The 25,350-nt window shown below is 37.2% G+C and overlaps 1 protein-coding gene across 2 annotated transcripts in view; it reads right to left on the bottom strand.

Moving 5' to 3' along the window:
• LOC122539003 (neurotrimin-like) overlaps positions 1 to 25,350 on the bottom strand; it is a 222,907-nt gene that overhangs the window by 29,589 nt on the left and 167,968 nt on the right. The gene's annotated exons all lie outside the window — the stretch shown is intronic.

The following is a 25,350-nucleotide window of genomic DNA, read 5'->3' as shown; positions in this document are numbered from 1 at the left end:
AAAGTTTCAAAAGAAGCCGCTTCTTTTATTAAATAAACATGTTATTGGTAATATTATTTTTTTGTAATACTGAAACTAAATCGATTAATTGTATTTAAAAAATCAGAGTCGTAATTAGAATATTCTTGCTTCTTAAAAAGATTTCACACTTTCGAGCTAGAACGTATATTTACTTTACATGCTAATTGGAGATTTTTGTGCAAATACAAGTAAAAAAAAAAAAAAAGAAGTAAACTATGTAGAAAACTGTTTTTTTTTTTTTCACTAATTGCTATTCTCTGTAATTGTTACACCTTTAAATTTTTCGTAAATACAGTCTCAAAGATCTGCAATCTAACAACTATCTGCACTACTATTCTGAAAAGAAGTTTGAAAAATTCAACGAAAGTGAATTATAATTGACAGAGAGACGAATAATCAAAATTATAATAATCAAATATCATATATCCTAGAATAGACTAAAAATTTTGTCGAAATTCCAACGTAAAATATTGATTTCAATCTTTCATTTGTCTCAAAACTATCATTATTTCATTAATTCCTTTTATTAATTCTTTGCAGATGCGAAAGGGGAGTAGCGAAGATACGTATATACGAAACGGAAGCGAAAAGCAGAGGCGTCGGGACGTGCTTAAATAGATCTAATCGCCCTGAAACAGACATCGGCGAAAACGAGAACCAAATAGAGAACTTCAAAACCAGACGGATGGTCTACGATAGTTTCGGTAGACCAACTGATCTGCAAACATGCTCATCCGCAGAACGAATCGCTCCGGGGTTTCTATGCCTCTTTGCGGACATAATCGAGAGAACAGAGGCGTGACGATGTCTATATACATACGCGGACATTATTTTACGAGCAAAGTTTTCTGTTGTAGTAGGCGAACAGGCAAACGTGTCCTATGCTCTGCAAACATAGGTGCCATTACAGATCTTACTGTGTTCCGATAAAGATAAATTTTGCTAGTAATTGATAGGGAGGATAAAGTGATAGAATCTATTTATCGTTCACGTCTATGCAAAGTATTACGAGTGCTATTCTATTCAGGATTTGTCTTAATCCCTCTCTTGGACCTTTGATACACTTCTCTAATTGTAAGTAAAACTGAAATTTTATCGACGATAAGGAATTTTTAGGTCTCTATTTAAGTCAATTGATCCCAGCTATTGTTAGTTAATCTCTGTCTTCAACAATTATGAACAATTCTGAATCTTGAAGAGTCTATATTCTGCAGATACTACATTGACAAATGACACGTTATCTACATATATCATTCTTCCCTGAATAAATTTCAACAATTGAAATTAGTTTCGAAGTTACGCGTATTATCCAATCCGAAAATATCTATACCGCCTCACTTGCCATCTCGGTCAAGTTCACTTACGAATTAAAAAGTTAAATTAACTTGCGAAGTTAATTTTCCACAGAAGAGAGGCATCATGCTTCCAAGTTCAAAATCCATCGCTTTTTCGACCGAAAACTACTTACAATTAGACATCGTAAATTCAACTTTGTTGAACACTGCCTGCTCAAATTAATCCGCAAAAAAGAAGAACGAAGAGAGGAAGAACGACCGTTACATTTACAAAATTGTACTGTTGGATACAAGAGAAGTCTCGAAGCGATAAAAGTCACCTACGTTTTAACAGTACATGTAGTGAAATTGCTGTAATTGTTTGAAACGTCAGAAAATTTAATATTTCTTCTGAATAATTTCACATAATTTGAGTTACACGTTGGTATTGCACTTTATCAGAGGTTGTAATTTATTAATTATTATACGCAATGACTCTCTAATCCTTATCGAATTGTTTTCCTTTTTATATCGACTCATAATTCCTTTTATATAGAGTATATTTCCTTTTGAATAACATTATTATTCGTACGATTATTTAGTATATTTTCTTTTGAGTAATATAATAAAACTTTTTACTTATTTAAAGTATACTATATTATTATAACACTATGTTCTAGTATATGTAAATAAATGTACTATTTTATTAAATAAATAAATGCAGTATACATTTTCTATTTCTATAAAGGAATTAAGCCCATTTGTATTATTAAATTAAATATTAATTCGTATTATATCTTTGGAAGAATTTCCTTCTTGTATCCAATGAAAAAAGGAGGAAAAAATATTATTTCAAAATATTATTTTTTGTAAGACTTTGTTTCCGAAAAGAATAGAGTTTGAAAATTCGCCAAGTATGCTTTGGCTAATTCCAGATTGGAGAGTGACAGGAGAGTGACAATCAGTGAAGAGAGAGAAAACAAGGAGGAAAATATAGGATAAAATTCTTCTACAAGATAACGCTTCGTTTCCAAGAAAAGAAGAAAAAGTAAAATTTAAATGCGAAAATTTGCCAAGCTCGCTTACGCGAGGTCAATTCTCAATTAGTGTTCCAATTTTCAGCGGCGAAATTTTAAAATTTGAAAAATTCAATCCGTTCGTCGTCGACAGCGGTGGCAGACGTAAGAAACTGATTGAATTCCGATCACGAGGGTCGGTTCGCGAGGCTGATCGATACAGAAAGAAGAAAAGAAACGAGACGAGACGAGACCGAGAGAAAACGATCCGGATGAGAGAAAGAAACTCGTCGTGCAGCAACAAGAAGAATCTTTCGCCCCGTCTGACAACCTTCTCTGGAGAAATAAGAAGGCCCGTTTCGCGCGTGTACACGACGCTGTTAACTTCCGGTGACCTCGGTCGATGCAGTCGACATCTTCTTACAGCGGAAAATGGACCGATACGTTGTCACTTCGCGACCTCCTTGCGCGTTTCCTCTTTAAACGATCTTGACGTTCACGATTAGGAATAAAAGGACGAGTATACGGGAAAAACAACAGCTTAGTATCAGTTTTTAGTAACAGTTCGATTTCGTGTAATTTCCTTCGGACACAGATTGAACTGTAATTTTTACAACAAACTCGAAGGCTCGTTTTCCGATTGTTTAAAAGATCATACATCCGTTTAATAAGGATCGTAATAATGAGATCAGTGATCAACGTTTTTCGTAGTTATGCCCCAACTTTCTTGCTCAGAGCAACTCGAAGAATCAGTTCATGGAAAAGGAAATCGTAGTAATTTGAAAAAACAAATACAAGCGTCTATTAAAAGAAGCTTCTTAAACAATGTAGAATTTTGTTCAATCTTCGATAAGAATAGAATTATAATCCGGCCTGGTTATTTCATTAGATCCGTCCTGCAGAAATAAACCTAGAACGAATCCTCCTTACAGGCGCGACCCTGTTTGAAAAAGAAGTGGAATCGTCCGTTCGAGATCGAACAACGGGCTACGTGTCATAGAGGAGCCACTAAATGCAACCTTCGGCTCGACTTAACCACCTTTGAAGGCTGAACCATGGTCGCTGGAATAGTCTCGCCCCCGACCCTCGTTTCCCACCCTTGTAAAACCTTCGTCACGAGCGATTGACCTCAGTGTACGCTGCCAAGTGTTCCACAGGTTCTCCCTCGGTGGTTTTCACCTCGTCGTCATCGCTCAAACGGCCACAAAATGCCGAAGGGACCTCGGTCGACTTGTTAAACCGAATGTTGCTCTTCTATCTCTCTGAATGGAATGCGAAACGGTTGCTGAAAGCTACAGCGGAATTGTATTTACCGTTCTAGATTTTCATCGTAGCATCGATGTATTTTCTCTCTCTCTCTCTCTCTCTCTCTCTCTTTCTCTTTTTTTATTATTCCACGAACCTACAACCTACGTAATCAATATTCGTTCGTAAAAAATAGTAGACTGCCTTAGATATTTACGAAAGATAAATTTTTATCAATTGTTTGATTAAATTTACTGCCCGATTGGTATTTATTTATTTGTTGTTCTCACTCTCGGTCATTAAATTTGAGATAGAGATTCTTCGTTGTTCGTTTTGTTCTCTCTTCGTCTATCAGAAGCGTCAACGGTTGCCTTATGCGGCGACCAAGATAGATGAGAAGGAATTCGCGGCAAACGATCCACGAAATGCCAAGCATTCGCCCGACTTCCCACATGAATCATTAATTTCACATTGCAAAATCTCCGCTGTGAGTCATTGCTTTCGTTTCGGTTACTTGACTCTCTGGGGAAATTCGATGACATCCACGGAAAACGATTATTAAGAAGAATTTCTAGCTGATTTTATGAATATATTTATGGACAAGTAGATACATAATTTCTAGATTTAAAAAAAAATATATATATATAAAATGAGATAACACTTCGAGCGCCAAAGATTTGTTATTTATAAATATATTTCATTTATCTAGAATTAAAGCTTCATTATTCAAATTCATTATCTTTACGAGAATCGTTCCTATTTGAGTAAACAAGATCGTTCCCCACAGTTAAAAGTATGAGAAGAATCAAAGACACTGACACTTTTTCGCCAGGAATTACCAAACAGCTCTATCGATACTATTTTGCGACAGCATTCCCTTAAGGTGCATCAACATGCACGTTACGGCAAGACTAAGATCGATGTCTCGATGGAGGAGGTCTCGTTTCCTCCGCGAGTTTGTACCTCAGAGAGCTACCAGACATTGATTCCTCTCCGCGAGGAGAGAGTTACAGCTTTGTTTACCACACGGGCGACGAGACCAGCGCCGTCCAGTCTGGCTCTGGTTCCCTGTATTGCCACCATCTCCTCTTCTTCTACTGGGCTAGCCTCCTCTTTCATCACTCCTCTCGCCTTCCTTTTTCCCCGCGACCTTTCTTCCACCCCTTCTTTGACCGGCTGTCTCCAGCCGAAGAACTATAGACCGCGTCAGGATCGACCCCCTTCGTCTTCTCGTGCATATTTCTTCCGCGCGAAGCTTCGCGAACTATGCAAATACACGGCCACGACGACACGGTCAATGTATGCACATACGTGGAAAATAGACACGGGAATTGAGATTTCTTCCTTTTTTTCCACGACTCGAACTACGTTCTTCGTGGAAGTGCTAAGTTGAACAGTTAATCTGTTCACGCGTGTAATATCTATTGTATACAATATCTCGTCAGCAAATTTACTTGTGCTTTTTATATTCTTCTAGGTAATTTATGTGAAATTGAAAAAGACGAGTGAATTTATTATTGAACGCAATATATTGTGCTTTAATTTTGTCTGAATTAAGATAACTAAACACTCCTTGTCAAATTTAAAAATTGTTTTCATTGTGAAAATTTAATTCAATTTAGTTGTTTCTTGTTCTGAAGTTAAATTTTGATTTTATAAATCGTTCTTTTTTCGAACGATTCTTTTTTTTTTCCTTTCGCTTCGTTAGAATTTCATAATTTCCTTCGGGACATCTCGAAACTCCTCTACTGTTTCTTTTAACATCGGTGTACGTTGCAGGAAAGTTCGCTGGAAATTCAACAAAATTATTTTTACGCTTTTCAAAGAAATTAATTGAGCAAAAAGCAATCAGAGAGAGTCGTGTAACACCGACCGATGTACAGTATTGGCCAAAGCCATCTCCCGTTTCTATCGATAGGAAAACCATACGAAAAACAATTTACCTTCCATTAAGATCCACTTTCGAATGTAATTTTTATCGAGACTGGTCCAAGTTACAATAAAAAAAAATATATATACAGATATCTAAAACGATGAAAATCTAAACGCCCAGAATCAATAAATCAATACACGAAAGCTTTTCGGTACGAGTCTCTAATCCAAAGTTATATCAACAAATCTGAAACGAAATATGAGAATCTAAATGCTCAGTATTTTCTTTCTTTTTTTTTCTTTTTGTCGTAATTACGCGCAACCATATTATAAACATTATCTCGTCAAAGATGTGTTCGATATACACCGACCGTGTACTATCAAATTAACTTCCCATCTCGTCTTATAGAGGTTCCCGGAAAGAAATTAAGCGACATTAAATCGCGCAATAACCAGCGCTGGACGACAAACTTTAGAATAGCCTCACGGTGCTAACATCCTCTCAGAAACGGTTAAATCGTCCCTCTTCGCCGCCATATGTGGAAACTTCCACCGTGTTCCAGGTCTCAACGTAATACGACCACTTAACCCGCAAGCTGCCTGACCCTCCCAAACAACCTTCCGCCATGACGTGCACCATGGCTCGTTTAATTGTCATACAACTCGCCCTAGCCGAAAATTGTCCGAAGAATTGCCCTACTCGATCCATTCGAACGATATCCCTCGTTGTTCGCACTCCAATAATTTCAAAACGTAATTTCTTAAAGGTTTGCGACGTTACTTTCAAACGTTTTACACGCTTTCAGCAAAATTTCTGGCGATATTCAATTTTACATAATTTTATTAACTCTACATTGAATTGCACACAGAGATATATATGTTTTTAATTAACGAATTGCTGTCAGTGTAAGATAATTTGTTACTTATCGCTACCAAAATTAAAATTATTAGCAGTCAAGAATTCAAAAATTTACAAAATTCAATATTAAATTGAAAGTAATATTTAATAATCTTGTTTTCAAAATTTAATGTTAAATAATATACGTTGCATACGTACGTGTGTTCGAAAAAAAGAATTTTCAATAGACATCATTTAACAATAAGAAGAACACATACCGTAGGTTTCGTAAAATTGATTAAAAATGATCGTTCGACATACTTTTCGAGCACAGACACTCACTCGTACACATACACAGTATGTATAAATAATTTTAAACTTCCTTCCATACGTTTCTTGGAGTAGAATTAATTGATAAATGTGGCGTTCCATTTCTCACTTCGCGTTGGCGTCCGTGTCCGTTTTCTTTATTCTCTCATCGAATAAATCGAGTTTCTCGAGGAAGCAACACTTCACCGCATTTGCGTAAACACGTCGGCGACTTGCGCAGTTGTAGTAAAACACGAGAGGGAGAGGAAAAGCCGAGGAAGAGGGCCGGTTAACTTCCGCCAACTTCATCTGTACACCTCTTGTCTGTGCGCGAACTTGCAAGATATTCGAGCACACCGTCGAAATATATGGTACGACCGCTTGGTCTTACGATTTAACAGATACTTAAGTTAGATCATTGGTTCCCGCTGATACCGTTCACCGTTCTCCCGTACGCTTCCTCCGGCAATTTACGAAGATATTCGTAAAAATATTTCCGATGGTATCACAGCCCGTAAATTGAAATCGGCTGCGTATTAACGTGATCCGAAAGAAGTTTTGCACGAACTTATGGAAGCGTTCCACGTTCGACTGAAACGTGGAATAAAGTACGAGAGAGAGAGAGAAGAGGAGCAGAATTTGAAATTTCGGAGGGACAGTTTTTTTTTATTTTCTTATTTTTTCTCGTACAGGTGACCAGAGATTAACGAGGATAATTGGCAAGGAAATTTTCAGCGTTACACTCGATAAAATAAACTACGAGAAGAACAAAGAGAAAACAAAAGTGTGACAAAAATTATGCTCAAACTGCAAAAGATTGAAGAAATTTTCAAGAAATGGAATGAGAAAGAGGATACAGCAGAGAAAGATTTTGAGAACGCGACGAGAAATTATTCTGGGGGCATAGCGTGAGAGATTCGAGAGAAATTCGATTTAAAATACAAAATGGAACTGCCGATTGGAACTTTTAAACTTTTTGCACTCTCTTTCAATTTCTTCCCTTTCTTCTTCCCTATCTGTCTACACGGTCGCACAAAGCTTGGACATATAACTTTCGCAAAGCGTATTTGATCATCTGAGAACGCTTAAAATAAATCTCGGATTGAAGTTAATGCACCGAAGAAATCTCTTCTGCAAACGTCGCTGTCTTAGACTGATTAGTTTTCCAGCAGCTGTTTACGCAACGATTCCTTTTCTCCGCGAAGGAGCATAATTCACTCGAATACCATTATCAACAATAGCTATATAGCCTCGTAAGTATATTAAATCGACTACGCATTATAAAATTAAATGAAACGGTGAATTCTTGTTACAGTAAAAAATACTGCATTATTTTATTCGTTTGCACTGCATTTTCGTTCGATAAATACAGGCGATTCTTGCTAAAAAGTCTCAAGGCCAGTATTATATTTATTTCAAAAATGTAATAATTAATACTAGAACTGATGATAAAAATATAAAATTTATGTCGTAGAATTTGAATTGCTTTTGTTAAATCTTTAAAAATTATGTAGTTGTAGATTTTTAAAATTTCTACTGAAAATTCTTTTTAAATTAATATTATTACATTATGGTGCTTATAAAATTGATCTCTGTAATTGCTATGGGAAAATGAAGTGTTGAATGTCTAGCATTAAATGACATGTAGTTTATAAAACAATAATAAACACAAGTTTTTACTCAAACCCCGAATGAAAATGATATCATAATAAATCTCTAAAATTATTTGTAAAATTAACACTACTGTATTATACTGTTTATAGAATTAAAATTTTTATGGATTACGAATAAAAGCGTTAAATGATACCATACTAATTCCAAGGTTCAATAATATTAAACAATGATCTATAAAACAATGGCTCTGTAAGATTTCAATACACTGACAGTTGTACGAAAAAAATATAATTGAAAAAAGAGCAAACAAATATAATACGAATATTAAAAATAAAACGTGACTTTTGAAGCGCGTACAGAGGAAAATGTTTATGTTCTAGTATCAACCAGAAGTGTCAGTAAAATCAACTTCGATCGAACGGCTAAATAAAGAGCGAAGCCATAAAATTCCAAGAACCGCCATTCGAGCTTACTCGATGGGGAATCCCCGGTTTACTCATTTTTCAGATTTGCTCACCTGGCGGCGTTGCGCCACGCATTTTCACGTTCCAGTTTATAAAATTATAGGTTACGAGACAGGCTGGACGAAGCATTTCACAAAATGAAATAAACTCGCGGAATAAACGAATGAAATACGCCGGGAACGTTTAAGCGCGAGCGTAACGCATAATGAAACGTCCGTTATTATAAAAATTTCGGTTCGAATGCAATGCCGATGTAATTAATATATGAGGTTAACTGATACGCTTTTAATTTTGTATATCCGAGCCATTAAACAACGTTTCCAATTACTTTGAAATATTCAAACGATACAATTACGAAAGTACAGGCGGCGAAAAAGTTTCTCTTGCCCCCATCAGCCAGTGGGAATATAATTCTAGTCTCAGTCGAACGGGGTAAACAGGTCCTTTCTCTCATAATAAAATTAATCAAAGAAAGCGAAGAAATGGTATCGTAGTTCCTGCCAAAGCAAGCCTCGCGCTCTTTCTTCCCGGCACGACGCACAGGATCAACATTCCGCGAGTCTCATTAGATACCGAGTAGTCAAAGTAAACGTCAATGCTGACAAGCGCAATTAGTTTCAATTTGCTTCGTAAACTCGGCGCGGCGCGCCAGGTCCGACGGGGAAAATTTCCAAAGTACCGTGGTAAACTGCTATGCAACTCGAGGCGAGTTTTCTGGCCCGTAAGTAGGATTACACTTGCGTCCAAGTGCTCGTTACAATCGTTTAACACACCGTGGAAACTTTCCGCTTAACGAACTTAACGTTTCGTTCCCGATCGTTCTCGCGTGTTCGCTGTAACAATAGCACACGTGCGTCGGAATAAAACGAATAAATCAATGAATTTCGCGTTCTCGAGAAGCATACGATTGGTGAAACAGAACGATACGTTGATACTGCGTTGAATCACGTTTCGTGACAGCAGATCGTAAAAAGGAGAGAGACATTCAAGACTTCTGTCATGGATGATCGAGCATTTGAAATAAGAAATCATTTAAAATTCACAGAGATGTTTATATCTCGCAGAGTTGAAGATTTACGTAAGATGAAAGAAACGGATATTCGTCTGGTCTCGAGTATGCTAAACAAACGTCTGTTTAAAACATTGCACGTTCTTGTTTGAACGCGAGCCTTTATTACATGTTCAAACGAAACATCATAAATGACAGGAAGAACGAATGTGTAATCTTCAGTTGTACAGATTAAATTAAACGTCGATGCCAGTTCACGTGAACGGTAATTCAGTGATCGCAACGAAAATTTTGTCAGTTCGTTCGTTTGTGTTGCATCCGGTGCATCTCGATGTGCCAGTAAAAAGGAACGGAAATAAAATCTTCACGTAGAGCAACAACGACGATGCAAGATTTCTCATCTCACGTTCACGCAGAAGTTCGAGCATATTCTGGCTAAAGGTATTACAACCACTTAGCCCGCAAGCTGTCGAGTCCTCCAACCTCCAAGACATCCGCTTAACTGGCATAGGAAGGGACCCGTAAGCCAGCAGGCCGGAAGTATGCACGCCAACCAAGGCCACTAAAAGCATCTGGGAACTTCCCGTCGAAGACACTAAATCGACGTACGTACAACCAGAACTATTCTCGACTACGATGGAAATAAGATTGCCCCCGATTTACCCCGGCCGCCGCTTATGGCCCCACTCAAACTTCAACCATGCACAATGCTCCTTGATTACCCGGCCTTCATTAAAATCCATCGATTTCATACGATACGTTCGAAGGTGAATACGATACTTGGCGCGGGCGTAATGATGACTTTTTTGTTTTAATTGCGGAACGTTGCAAAGGATTACCAATGAGTGGTACTTTCTCGTACGTTACGCTGACACAATTATCGAATGACTTGATACATCATTACTTGACGCATTGATTTATTTTTACTCGAAGTCTTCTTTTTTTTTTTTTTTTTTTAATTATAAAACTCCTTGCTGCATGCTGCGCTAACACAGCATTGTCAATTAAATTAAACGAGCTGACAAATTGTTAACGTGCATTGATTTTTTTCTTTTTCTTTTTTTTTTTTTTCTTTTTTTCTTGGTTCAAAGATGTTGATGACTGGACGCTTTTGTGATTCGAATGACCTTTTTCTTTTGATCGTAAGACTTATTTCAACCAACTTGAAAAGAATTGAAAAGAAAAGATAATAAAGCTACGGGGCATTTATTTCGATTGTTTATATACGACTTGAAATTAAACGATTGCTGATTGAAATTAAGACAACATTAATATAATATCATGGCGGATTACTTGGAATCAATTTAGCTTTTCGTTCATTGAAAACGAAATGTTCGTTGATGTTATTTTGGTTATTTCACGAATTTTAGGTCATTCCATGGATAACTTGCTTTTCCGCCCTCGCATTTCGATTTATTCATATTTTTCATATTTTATATTATCTTAATAACATCATCGCGGATTACTTTGGAATTAATTTTTCCCTCCACTCGTTGAAAAGGAGTCATTCGCCGATAGTATTTTAATTATTTTACAAATTCAACGAATAATCTGTCTTTTATCCTCGCAGTTCAATTATTTCGTTTATTTTCTCCTTTTTTTTTTTTTTTTAATATCTAATATTATTTTAATAATCTTATCGCGAATTAATTCGAAATTAATTTCGTCGTTTATTCGTCGAAAAATGGCCAGTAATTTGTCGATAACATTCTGATTATTTTACAAATTCGGTTTGGTAATTTTTCATCTACGCAGCCCAGTTATTTCTTTTCGCGATCATATATTATCGTGAATTAATTTGGAATTAATCACGCCATTTGTCAGTTGAAAATTTGTCAATAATGTCCCGTTTATTTTACGAATCTTATATTGCCCGATGAATAAACCTTGCTCTCCCTCGTCGTCCTATTATTTCGTTTTTGCCGGCATAATGGTAAGCGAGCTGTCTTAATTTGCTTTCGTTATCGGTGCGCGGAAATTCTCGCTAAAATTTGCGGTTGAGAAGTGAGCAGGCAGATTTACGAGCACGTGAAGTTTCGTGCAAAATAGCCGTTGTAATTATTCCTTTTAATCTAAATTGCAGTCTGACAAACCGAGTGCGCGGGTAAAACCGGCGTCAAATTTCTCGAGGATCTCGCGCGTCAGAAATCGAGTTTCCCCCGGGCTGATAAGACGAGCAGCGAGCTTATTTGAAAATGATACGAATTTAATTCCGCTGTTTCATTATCCGTGAGTTTTATTATCTATAATGGATCCAACATACTTACTTATTACTCTCAGTGATGCTTTATTTTTTATAGTAAGAGAATACAAGTCAATTTGTACAAATTGAAATGTAGAAAAATCATCGTGAATTTTCAATCTCTCAACCGGGACCGCTCAGTATTCCCATTGTTAAATAAACCTTGTCTAATTTTTATTAATATTAGAACCACCAAAGTGATCAAAACTGATAATTCTCCATAGAGATTTCATATTTTTGTAACAGTGTATTTTTAGAGGCTCGAATTTTTTCCTGTCGCTTGCACTTTCCTTAAAAAGGAAGAAAGAACTCCAATTCAACAAGCCCGAGAAATTACATCGAACGCTCGACACGCGGAAAAGAATCGGGTATTAACATACCCGAAAGAGTACGATTTCTCTTTCGTAAAAACTGTACAACGACAGCGATGAAAACCTGGACAACGTTCGTCGATGAAGAAGCACGAGTAGCCAAGAACGAGAGAAAAAGCCGGAGCGTACAGACATCGCGGCATTTACACCGAGAAACAAAGACAGCCAGGCCAAACAATCGAGAGTAATTGCCTGCCGAGCGACGAAAAACCGGTCGCTGTTTCTTGCCATACGCGTCGAAGAAAACCGCCGGAGGAGTTGCACCGCTCTTTCCTCCAGTTCGCTTCTACACACGCTGATTTTTTTTCTTTTTTCCCTTTTTTCTCACGAAACGAACAGGAAAAAAAAGAGAGTCAGGTAACCGTGAACAGCAGACAGAGACAGAGTGGACAGAGCGCGAAAAAGCATGATTCAATTTAAAAATCATTCGCTAAGTGCCCGTTGGAACGGACGTTTCCTCTCTTTCTCTCTCCCTCACTTTTTCTTCTTCTTTTTTCTGTTCGGTTAGTAACGAGAAAACACCACCGACAACGCGCTTCTTCCACTCGTCCATTTGCCGCAGCGCGGCGCGCTTTAATTCACAGTGTCCTGGCGCGGCGGTGGCCATGAATCCCTTTTCGACGTTTCGACGCCGAATTATGGCCGTTCGCCTGGAACTGGCAAACGGTGCGGTTTTAATAGTCGCGCGATTTAACTCCTCAACTGCAAAAAAAAAAAAAAAGAAAAAAAGAAAGAAAAACCGGCCGCAACAAGAGGAAGGGAGAGACAGGAGGAAGGTGAAAGAAAAAAAAAAAAAAAAAGGTGNAAGGTGAAAGAAAAAAAAAAAAAAGGTGAGAAAGCAAAGGCGAGGGGGAAACAGAGGCGAGGAGAGAGTGTTTGCGCGTTTATACATCCGCTCGATCCTCGGGGACTCGCGTCTCCCGACGAGGGGAGAGGGATGATTTGTAACGAGGTCGATCGGGTTTTACGGGCACCGCCAGCTCCGGAGAATGTTTACCATTTGCGCGCCTGAAATTTAACGCCGAGAGTCCGAGTGTCGCAACCCCCTTGATTGATTGATTTAAATCTGCTACCGAGAGACCGATATCAAGATCGTCGAGACGGCGAGTTCGCGAACATCCATGGATCAAGTTTGCTCGATAGGTCTGGCTGATACGTGTGTCACGTATGTTTCTTTCTTTTTCTCTTCTCCTTTCTTCGAGAAGGAAAACTCGATAAGTTGCGATTGTGTCGGATCGTTCTCGCACGAGTTTCCTTCATTCTGATCGATTTTCGAGATGTGCGCTCGAGTTTCGAAGTGTTTCAATTCCTGAGTATTTTGGGAAAGTGTTGCTTGTTTAAAATATGTTGCTTATGTTACATCATAACATAAATAGTTTCCAACAAACAAATTAGATAAATATATATATTTTTATTGAAATAAAAAAAAAATATATATATATTTTTAATGAAAACTATGTTGTTCTTTTGACTCTGTTTCAAAATCCCACGAGTTCTTTTATTATATTCTCGTTCGTATCTGATCAATATTTAAGAAATTGTTATGTCTTTAATTAAGTCGAGGAATACATATTGTTACATGAGTGTTCATTTATGCAGATTGGTACGTATGTACATACGTACATTGTACGTCTGCAGGTTCTTAAAGTCGGCTCGAAAAATAAAAGAACGGTGGCCCAAGTCAACTATTAATTTTCCCATTTTGCATAATTCCTTTTACTTGAGTAGCAAGCGAAAGATTAATGCCAGAACATAAAATACTAAGCACTTCTTTTTGGATGTAATAAATAAAATAACTTTGTTATTTGAATGTAATAAATAAAATAATTTATAATATATAATAATAATAATATTAATTAATAATAATTTTCTAATTAAGTGATGAGCGTATCATTACATTTCCATTTATCTTTTGTAATTTCTTTATGCTACATTGTTGAGTATCCTAAAACATCTGTGCATTGAAAAATAAATGAAAAGACGTACAGTACTTGCAAAATGTATCTGAACACATTACTTTCCAGTATTTCTTTGTTAAGTTTTATTTTCGTAACGCGCGACTTTGCAATTACGTGAAAGTACAAGTTAAATGACACGTAGAATTAATTTAATATAATCAAATTGAAAATCACTCAGTTAACTAACTAACGTGATGGCACCGACGCGGTATATATTTTTTTTAAAAATGTCCGAGGAGAGGAGAAAGCAGGTGTCGATACATTCTTCGATCCATCACACATGTATGTATAGTTTCGACTAACCTGACAATCGCAAAACATCCCTGAGTTTCAGCCCGAAAATATTTGCCCGCTCTTTCTCGGCTCGCGCTCAATCGATACTCTCCACTTCTCTGCCGGAGCAATCGTTTATTACCCACGTTTCACAAATTACCGCATGACAATCTTCCCGTCACTTGGCCAGGGCCTCCCGGAACGATCTGATCGAATCATCTCGCTTGCGAGCGTTCGAATCGAAACAGAGTTCCGGGGCAAAAGAGACAACGGGGGAAATATCGCGCTTTTAAAACGTCGTCCTGTCGTTCGGACGCGACGAGAACGGGCCAATGGCGGAGAGAGAACGAGAAGGAGAAAGGAAGAAACAAACAAAAAAGAAAAGGAAAAAAAGAAAGAAAGAAAGAAAGAAAGGAAACAGAGAACGGGAATCGGAACGAGATTATTCCATAACGCTCGGTGAAATCCCGAATATCCCGCCGGTTCGTGAATTATGGTGTTCGAAAGTGCAAGAGTGAATTTCGCTACTTTGGAGCCGGATCAGCGGCTAACTTCCACGCACATACCGTAAATCCACTCTTGTACTTCGAAACTCCGTAACTCAGCGATCGGATCATCGGAATGATACATTATGGTGCGCCATCGAGGCTCAAAAGCCCGTGGCCTTCTCCACGCTTCTTCCTCTTCCATTCTCTCCCTTTTTTCTCTGTCTTCCTCGAGTCTTTCTTTCCTGTCTCTATCCTTCTTCGTGGTTCTGGGAAAACAGCCACCGGGGAAAGACGAAGAGTGGATCAGAAGACTGAGTGGGGCGAGGGAGGGATGATATGTGCCCGACGACCATCGCGGCGAACGTATATTTCCCCGCATTTGGTAGTGAAATCAAATAAGTGGCAAGCGGCGAGAGGCGAAACTGCAGAGGAGAATAGGCGGCCGCCATTTGTCCGCTGAAAGATCGCACTTTTCTCGCTGTTTGCTGCTCGTTGACCGACGGCAAATCGGCTTCGCTAACTTTATACAGCTCGCCCGTAAATTCTCTTGGTAAAAGGGGAACCGAGCGAGGATCGTTTCTCGATGATGTAACAGCGAATTCGTGGATACGAACGAACGCGGTAACGTTTTCTTTTCTTTCGCGGTTAATTCGAGGGGCGGCTACGTGGCTAACTCGCCACAAAGGCGAGTGTAACTTCGTTAATAAGTAGGATGTGAATTTCACGCATTAATGAAATTTTTTTATTAAAAATAGTAGAACTTTGTTTTAACCTCTGTAGAATATATGAGTGTTTATATTTGTTTAAAAATAGTAGAACTGTGTTTTAACCTCTGTAGAATATATGAGTGTTTATAGTGTCTGTGAATATATGAGTGTTATGTTAGAATATATGAGTGTTTTTGCGTACTATATGCATTTCTGCAATTTTCAATTTTTCATAAAATTCATATCCATAGTGATGAAGGATAATTTGAAACGATCACACGCACATAAGAAACAAAAAATATATCGCTAAATTAGATAAAAACCGTATCAAAAAGATCGAATTAACAGAAGTTACTTTGAACACAAATATTGACGAATAGATACATAAATAATTCTTCAAATAAACGAGAACTGCACCAATTTCCTGTATTATCACTGTCTAATAAAGTAACGATATGCAATTAAAACACGTGCTCGGGACTAAAATTGGCTTTCACTTTCATTCATACCTTCAATCATATTAACCGAACATTTAGCCCTTTACCACTTACAATTAGGCTTCGCCTAATAAGCCCAATAAATACCCACATCGCGTCCCATCTGTTCATTAATTATTGATGTAAAATACCCAGCTCGTTTCCGCTCGTCTCATAAATCGCGCTTAAAATTAGTTCCAGAAACCACTGACAAAATATTTACACTTCTTGTCGGGGCGAGCCCCGGTGTGTTATAAATATTAACCCCCCCCCCTCCCCCCTTCCACCCCCTCGTGCTGAAAGCGTAGTGTGCGCGCATGATGCGGCGTAAATATCCGCGACATAATGCAACGCGTAACCAGCGTTAATATTAAACAGTGTGCTTTACATAGCTTATGTTCCACAAACGTGTTCAAACGAACGATCCTGGCGCTGATACGGGATTGGCTTGATGTCCGAGTGCAAAACAAACTCTCTTTCTCTCGATCTCTCGTCACAATCTCCACCTAGGTATTCCAATCGAGTGTACAAATGGAAATAGATTGCGTTATAGATTTTGCGCGAATTCTCGATCGAATTCCGGCTCCTAAATATGCCGGCAACGCCGGGTGATAAGACAACATTGTTCCAGAGTTCGATTCATTAGATTGGCATTTCCTTCCACGCGGCTGTCGATATCCCTAGCGAGCTCTAATTGCGCATTTCCTACGGAATTTCTATTATATCTATAACGTATTCGTCCGATTAATACACATAAGGGCACACTCTAAAAATTATTAAATTCCTTTCTATTGAACAAACGGCACAGTATGATTTCTTGTACGCGTTCCTCCGCAGTGCTTTCATCGACACGTATAAATAATGTAAATTGCAATTCTGTCATACATTTTGCGTTATTAAAAAGGAAATAGAAATGTTTAACGAATCGAAAGGTGACATTTCGTGAGAAACAATGGACAGAAACAAAAGAGACGTGTTTGACAATTGCTTGATACTTAGCATAGATCTATATTTTGCATTTAATAACCGCAGCCGTTCTTTTAGGCTATTTGTATAGGTTTTTTATTGATTCTTTGAGACCGACTTCTTCCCGAAATATATTTTTAAATTCATTAAAATTCATTTAATTCTCTTTCAATCTGGTGCTCGCGAAATTTCCCCAATTTCTTGTAATATTAGAGAACTTTATTACTATTATATTATACTAAGTATAACTTAGAGACTTGGTTGGCCATTGTAAAACACGAATCGTCGAAAAATGTACCTATTCGTGTCGTGTACGTGTTAATTCGTTCGTCAATCATCTCAATATTTTACTAATATTTTACTAATTTAATAAACTATTTTATTTTCATCTTACCTTGGTAACCAATACCTCCTCATTATACCGCCGTTTCCCATGGATCAACAACTCCGAAGTTGCTGCTCCTTTTCGTCACGATAACAGTAGTAGATACCATCAAGTTCGTCTAATTGAAGCTCTTTTCAAATATGACACTTTACGACTTCTGTTCTGGCTATTCCTATCACGGAATAACGTTCGTTCAATTTCAATATCAAGCGTGTATTTTAGATTTTTTTCGCGACTCATTTTTACTGAATTAACTGACCGTATTTCACACGAATGTGACACTTTCGATAGCTCCCGTACGACTGAGGAGCGTAAATATGCGAACTGGTTTAAATCTGACTGCCTCGAGGCTAAGCCGAATATTTACATTTATCGTGTTTGTGTTTCTTTGGGAATTTGTTTCTCCGAAACGACAGTCAACATGAATATTCCAACAACACACTGATGTAATAATCTATTGCGCATTCTCTCTACTTTACGACACACAATATAAGAGGGTAAATATAGGGTGTACTATCTTCTTGCCCCGGGGCATATGTATCTCGTTCAAAACTTTTCGAAACTGGGAGAATTCAATATATATTTACACAGCATTAGATAACGTTGCATAAAAGTTAATAAAATACAACATCAAATGATATGATTTATGCAACGAGAAATTCGTAAAGCATTATTAACAATTGTATGATAGAATGATGCATTAAAAAGTTCTATTGTCTACAGTAAACACTGAATGTTGAAAATAAAAGGTGTTCTAAGACTTTTGGATGAGAGTGTGTGTATATATTATTGTGTATTGTATAGTTTTCAAAAAAATTTTTGAATTCGACGAAGCATTTTCTGAAAACATTTTATTTTACACTGTTCATTTATTTTCGAACGTGGAATAACTTGCTATTGATTGTTCATTAGTTCAAATCAGATATATTTAAAAAATATTGATTTTTGTAATCTACAGTTTCGAATTATTATTTTATTATTCAGACTCTACAGTAGACTATGATTAACTATAATATATATCGAAGCCTCAATACCTAGTAATTAAGTATCAAAATTTATATTTTTATTATGTGGTATGAAAAAAGTCATTCAAGTCTCTAAAAGTACATCGTTATGAATCCAAAAAATCATCCAGAAGTGCAAACAATTCATTTGAAATTGCAATTAAAATTGTTAATTGACGTAGCCACACGGTAGATATGACATCCGAGCGAAACGAAAAGTGCATTCCGAATTGTTCAGAAATTCGTTCGTAGACACTAGAAAATGGCTCCGAGATAAACGCGTGGATGAAAGTTTTATTTCACCGAAAGTCTCGTCAAAGCGCGTGCATTGAATATTTAACGACTCGATAAAACTTCTTGTAATTGCACGGTTGCTAGTTTTTCCATTATATCGGAGTCGTCGTTGCCAAAGTAATTACAAAATAAATTCCATTTCGTAGATCTAGACAGTAAAAATACAACTTCCGGCCATTTTGGATTAAAATCATTATCTCAATGACATTCAAATGATCTCAACGAAATTTGAGAAGAAATTTTGTTAATTATGAAAATAAATATATAATCAAAATAAATACGTCAAGTGTAAAGTAGGTACATGACAAATATTTATAATCAGTTGTAATAAATACTAAAATACCATACACAGTATGTATGTACGTATATAGTATTTTAATAGTTTAGCTGTCAATTAATTTTACCAAATTCCATTTTGAAACTATGAAAGGAAAAGGATTTGCTTGCACATGTCATTCGTTACACCTTCCATTTAAATTTGCCAATTTTATGAAAAATTGGAGCATTTATAATATTGCTTAATCTTTGACAGATGATGAGTTAATATTTATATATAACATAATGGGTTAATAATGCAATTAAATTTCAAGTCCTCGATTGAGAATACATAATAATAATAATGTTTTTTTAAACGTGTAATGTGAAATGTTGAAAATTCTGAAAATCCTGATTCAATGGCCAGCAACTGTAGATGTTCAAGTCAATATTATTCGATAATTGCCTTTCACTAACCGTTTAAGAAATGAAAATCTTATTAATTGAGAATTATAGAATGAAATGGCATGAAATGATCTAAGAATTAAATTCGAAGGGCTGGCTTATCCAATTACTCGCAACGACCGCGAATCTTATACCAATTTTCATCGAATCGAGGAAACGGCACGGTATCAATTTCCTAAACGGCACGATTTTCGAGCGGAAACATCAGCATTCTAACTGCCACGGATTTTCGTGCTCGTTTCATTCGCTCGAATTCTCATCAAGTCGTACGCGACTGCACTTAAAGTGATTACAAAAGTTCCACGAAGCCTGGAACACTGTGTTCCCCACTCAGCATTTACGGATAGAAGTTCAAGCGGTGCTAATTATTAAGCGAGAAGCGTACAAATGAATTAATTATGATAGGCTTAAACACGCGATCAGCATACTACACCGGTCGTAAGTGAAAAATCTTGCAACGTTGTCTTTCACTTTGTTACTTTATTAGTATTAAAAGTGATGTGTAACGCACGTATAATAAAGTATAATGTAATATAATATACATCCTCTTTTTTTGTATATAGTCTTTCTCGAAATTATTTACACTCACGTGCAAAAGTTTAGAGTTATATACGAAACAAACTTCTTCTGTTAAGAAGATTAAGAGATATAAATATTATAAAAATACTGTAAAAAAAAGAATGATATCATTATTCCCTTGCAACGTTAATTTTGTAAAACTTTGACGTTTTAAATTTTTGAACGAAAGTCTATACTTTTTATCGACTCTGTCTTTTTGCTGGCATATCAAAAATACGAGAAAGACGATATAAAAAGAAATGAACAAAAATGAATGAAAAACTTCTACAATTTTCTAAAAATCAATTTGTAATATTCTTTAAAAGATCAATTCTGTATTCCATGGATTGTTAAAAATCCACTTTCTAAAGTACAATTTCTCTTCTGTGGCTGTTGGTGAGTGTGCTATATCGGTATATTTCACGTTTCCATATTCATTATCCGCAGAAACGGACGAACGTTTCACGACTGAAATAAAATTTCCATTTGTTAATAACGCGCGGAACTGACAGCCATTCGCAAACATCGTTAATGCAGTGGCAACGTTATCATGTACGCGATAATGTTGGTCAGTTTATATTTGGTAAACATCGCGGTACACTCGAGTTAATACCGATTCATGCTTCCCTCAAAGGCAAAGTTTCGAGCTTCAAGCGTGCAAGCCAAGTTTCGCTTACCTCGGTTTCGTCGGTCGCAAGTCAAATGCCAAGTTTTCATTCGCTCTGCGTCAAAATTCCACGAATCCCCGCGCAGATCGCTCCCTAACCCTCTTATCGAGTTCGTTTCTAACGATTACATAGGTACCTTTCGAGGATCGCCGATCTCAAACGAATCTTGTCAAATGAAAATCCAAAGTGTAATCCAATCTGAGGACAGTGGCAACTGGAACGATTTAATCCATTGGCGAAATGCGAGCAGCTTTGAGAAGTCAGTTTCGTGAAACAAAAGCTCAATCAACCCTTTGTAAATTGCTGGCAAATATATTTACCATTTTTTTGTGATTGCATTACTGCGATTATTTTTATTATCTTCTTTTACGTTGCACGAACGACTTCTGACAAATGTAATCACAATTGTAACTAGAAATTTCATATTTCAATTATCTTTCTGACACCTCCGCGACGCACAATTGTCTCTGATGTTAAAAACTTTGATATTTCTTCCTTGAGTCTAATTTTCATTCATTTCTGCTAGTTATCTCATACTTTCGTTTTATGTTTTCCGTTTTTCAAAAAAAGAAAAAACCCTGAGATCGTTCGTAAGTAGAAAAAGACAAATGTGAAAGAAGTTGCTAATCTATTTCTCAGTAGAAAACACAGGACCGATAAAGATGTTCGATGCAATGTCCAATGTAATGAAATCGTAAGCGGCAATGGCGTCGAGGGACTCGAGGAGAAACTAAAAATGAAAGAAACACGGCAGAAATATGCAGTTTAATAACAGCGCAAGAAGTTTCAGCAAGGAAAAAGATAACGACAGTAAATAGAACAATTTCGTTGAACGAGTGGAATCAGAGCAGAAGAAGACGAGGAGAAAGGTGAAAGGAATTAAAAGAAGAAAAAAGGGTGAAGCTGCAGGATGAAATATCGAAGCGAAAAAAGATTACACGAGCAAGATATCTGTAAAAGAAGAAACGAAATTACGAAAGAACTCGGTCATGAAAACAGTGAAACCGGCTTCTACACGTCGAATGCCAGAAATGAAATAGTACAGTAATATAGTGTTCAGTAACTGCGAAACATTCGACCAGAGTGAGATTTTTTTTTAAGAGTTTCTAAAGTTGTTAACGTTGTTAACGCAAATAAGGATCGTTTTTTGGAGTTTGGAAGACACGAGTCTTTGTAATAAATCATCACGTGGACCAAGAATAAATTTACAATATACATACGTGTAAAAAATGTTTAGAGATTAAAAAAAAAAAAAGCAAAAATATGGGTAACTATGCAATTGCCTTCGTATGAAGAGGATGATATTCTGTATGGCGGTGGAATTTTTACAGTAATTTTTATATATATATTTTTTTTCTTTTTCAATGGCACGATCAGTACGTCCGAATTGTAACCGAGAGACTAGTCGTTTCAATAGTAGTCGAAGTACACACACAGAAATATTAGAAAAATATTAGAAATACCCATATTGGTCAATTATCGCTCATTGGCGTGAAAAATTGACCGTCTCATTTTCGATTGAAATAACCCCGAAGAATCATATCCGTGGAAAAAAAAAGTTCTTCAGTCTAATTGTTAACACAATATCACGAAGACAGAAAGATAGAGAGAGAGAGAGAGAGAGAGAGAGACGAGACGGTATTAAGTGTAGAGAAAGAGTTTTTTCGAATTAATAGCCGGAATAAACTGGCGGAACACAAAAGTGTCCGCGAAAGAGGTCGGAATTCCGGAAGGAGTACTGTGTCACTCGTAGAAAGGCAGAAAGAGGGGTAGAAGGGGAGGAAAGGCGAAAAGGAAAGACGACGAGTAAAGGTCAAGCACCGCGGTGGAAAAAGGAGAGAGATTCGAGAAACGAGGAAAACATAGAGCCAGGCGGAACGACACAGAGTGAAAAGAAGAAATCGAAAAGAAAGAAAAGAAATAGAAGAGGAAAAAGCCAGATACAAAGAGGGAAAACAAGGAACGAGACGAGAGGAATCGTCTATAAATGCAAGAGACGGTGTTTTCCAAGCAAAGAAAGAAGAGTGAGAGAGAAAGAGAGAGAGACAGAGAGAGAAGGAGAGCCATCTTTCGTCCGTGTCTAGGGCGGTTGAAGGGGGATGCTAGTTGTGGTGTATGTTTCTCTAGTCAGAGCACGCGCGACGTAATTGTGAGGGTGGTGAAGGGTGTGCAGGACCGAGGGCTGGTAGCACAGGTGCTGTGAAACGGCGAAAGAGAGAAGAGGGACAGGAAGGGCGAGAGCGGAGAGGGGTGAAGGTTTTCAAAGGTGGAGGAAGGAGAGCCGGAGGAAACGCGAGGTCGTTCGAGCGGAGGACGAGAGAAACTGGCCTGGAGACGAGACTGCACCAACGGGGAGGGAAGACTCATTACACCGCTCTGGTACTCACATGGCATACGGGATTGACAATAAAATCATGGCCCGATCATCAAGGTGATAAAAGCGCCGCCGGTGCAAGAGATAAAACACGACAGGAAATTAAACGAGCTTCTTCGTGCTCGATTGTCGAAATTCGACGGATTTTCGAATCCCATTGACACCTTTCCCCATTTACGAGTGAACTGATAGCATTGACGTTCGTAGAAACAAAATCGTACAATCTGATTGGATCTCTCGTTTTAAAGAGTAAAACCTCTGCTTTAGAGAGAGAGAGAGATCTCAACATCGAAGATGTTTTCACATCATGCAGCAGGTAAAAATGCACTTCTGTTGTCGAAAACTAACAATTTGAACTCGCTGAAAGGTTTCTTTTTCGTGACTGTGTCTACCATTATCTCGAAGATCGAAGTTTTCCTTTTAGATTGACCCCTTGAAACTTGCCGTACGACCTTCTTTCGACCGTTTTATTGAATCTTGAACGCCAGAGTTACACGACGAAAATTCAAGAAATTTATTCCTTGGCTGTAACGTTCGGAATTCAACAAAATAGCGAAAAATAATCGTAATAAGCAAGGTTTAAGAGATCATTGTAAAGAGGAGATTTCAGTCTTCAAAATCATGATAGATTTACTCACGAAGAGGAAATTTTTTACTGTCTTCAGTAGCTATTCGAACTTTGATAATTTTTTAGAAAAAAAATTAACATAGGACTGCCAATGGGAGGCTTCGTATTTTGAAACGTTCTTCGATCTTTTTTCAAAAAATTATAACAGTTTGAAATGTAGACAATTCTTCATCGAGTGTGCAACTAATTTTCGTCCATCTCTGAGCAGAACTAATTCAATATATTGATATTCGAAAAGTCGATACGAACGTTCAATTTTTCTCTATAAAATTGGAAATGAATAACGGGTGTATAGAGAGAGGTGCACTCCGTTCTAATAAATAATTAAACTCATTTCACACCTGATTGAATTACATGCAAGTACACAATGCCCAGACAATTTCACTGTATCAACCCACCTCTCCTCTCTATACGAAATCAAATTTTCAAAATGTGATACACACGAGTGTGTAAACTGTCGAATCGAGGAGATCGAGCGAACATTTCCACGCAAGAAAGGGGCGGAGAGGACGAGAAAAAGTGCGTATCGAGAATTTAGTTGAAGCGAGTAATCACCGCAGCGATGTGACGTTCGTTTTTGTCGGTTCGATTGAACGACTGTGCTCCTTTTCGCAGTGTGTACGCGTTGCGATGAAACAATATTTGCGCGAGAATGGTATTTCATCCGCCAACGAGTTTGAGCCCGTAAAGGTTTGAAATTAAAATTGCGGAATTATTGTTTAAAGAGGTGAACGAGTGAAGACACACCAGCGCGCCTCGCCAATTGTAAATACTTCCATCGGATTCCCTCTATTCGTTGGATTAACGTAAAACGGTATTTGCACAAAGAATTTCTCCCCCTCCCCCTCCCCTCCGATATATATTTGAAATTATATTTAGTTGTATTTGTAGTTGTAGCTGATAATAAACTCGTTCGGAACTGCAAATATTTTAACAAGCGACTATACGTTTTATTAAAACGACGACAATTTAATATGATTACACGGCCGCGCACGGAAATGAGCAACCGACTGAAAATACAATTGCAAATTCGTCGTGTCGATTTAAGAGAGATTCTTTTCGTATGGGGTTTTTGCATCCCGATTAAAAAATAATCTAAATTAGAATATCAATTCATTGTACGGATATCGAGGCGGTGCACGATTTTCACAGTGAAAATGTTTAATTTAAAATCATTTCGCGTGTTTCACTATTAAAATAATTTGAGCACCTCTTTGAATTAAAAAAAAAAAAAGAAGAAATGGACAGCCTTTTCACAGAAGTTAAAAAATGAATGATTTAACAAAGAGCTCGGCTTTTTATTAAAAAATTGCTCGTATCGAAATTGGTCAACAAGCTCAGCGTATTTCGCCATTTTTGCTAGATTCGCAATTATTTTTAATTAAAAAAAATTTTTAATTTTCCTCGATGATCATATTCTATTCATCGATGAAGATCGATATCATCAACTGTCATCGAGAAAAGAAAATTCTAACTTTTTAGAATTATTTTCTTAACAGAATCGTTAGCTTACAGACGACTATATCAATTTACACTATATTATATAAATTTAAGATATTTAATTTTCTTTTATGAC

Source organism: Frieseomelitta varia, unplaced genomic scaffold (assembly GCF_011392965.1).
Source record: "Frieseomelitta varia isolate USP_RPSP 00005682 unplaced genomic scaffold, Fvar_1.2 scaffold_185, whole genome shotgun sequence".
NCBI classification, from domain to species: Eukaryota; Metazoa; Arthropoda; class Insecta; order Hymenoptera; family Apidae; genus Frieseomelitta; species Frieseomelitta varia.
Note: the sequence above shows the minus strand (reverse complement) of the source record. Positions and strands in the feature narration are given on the sequence as shown.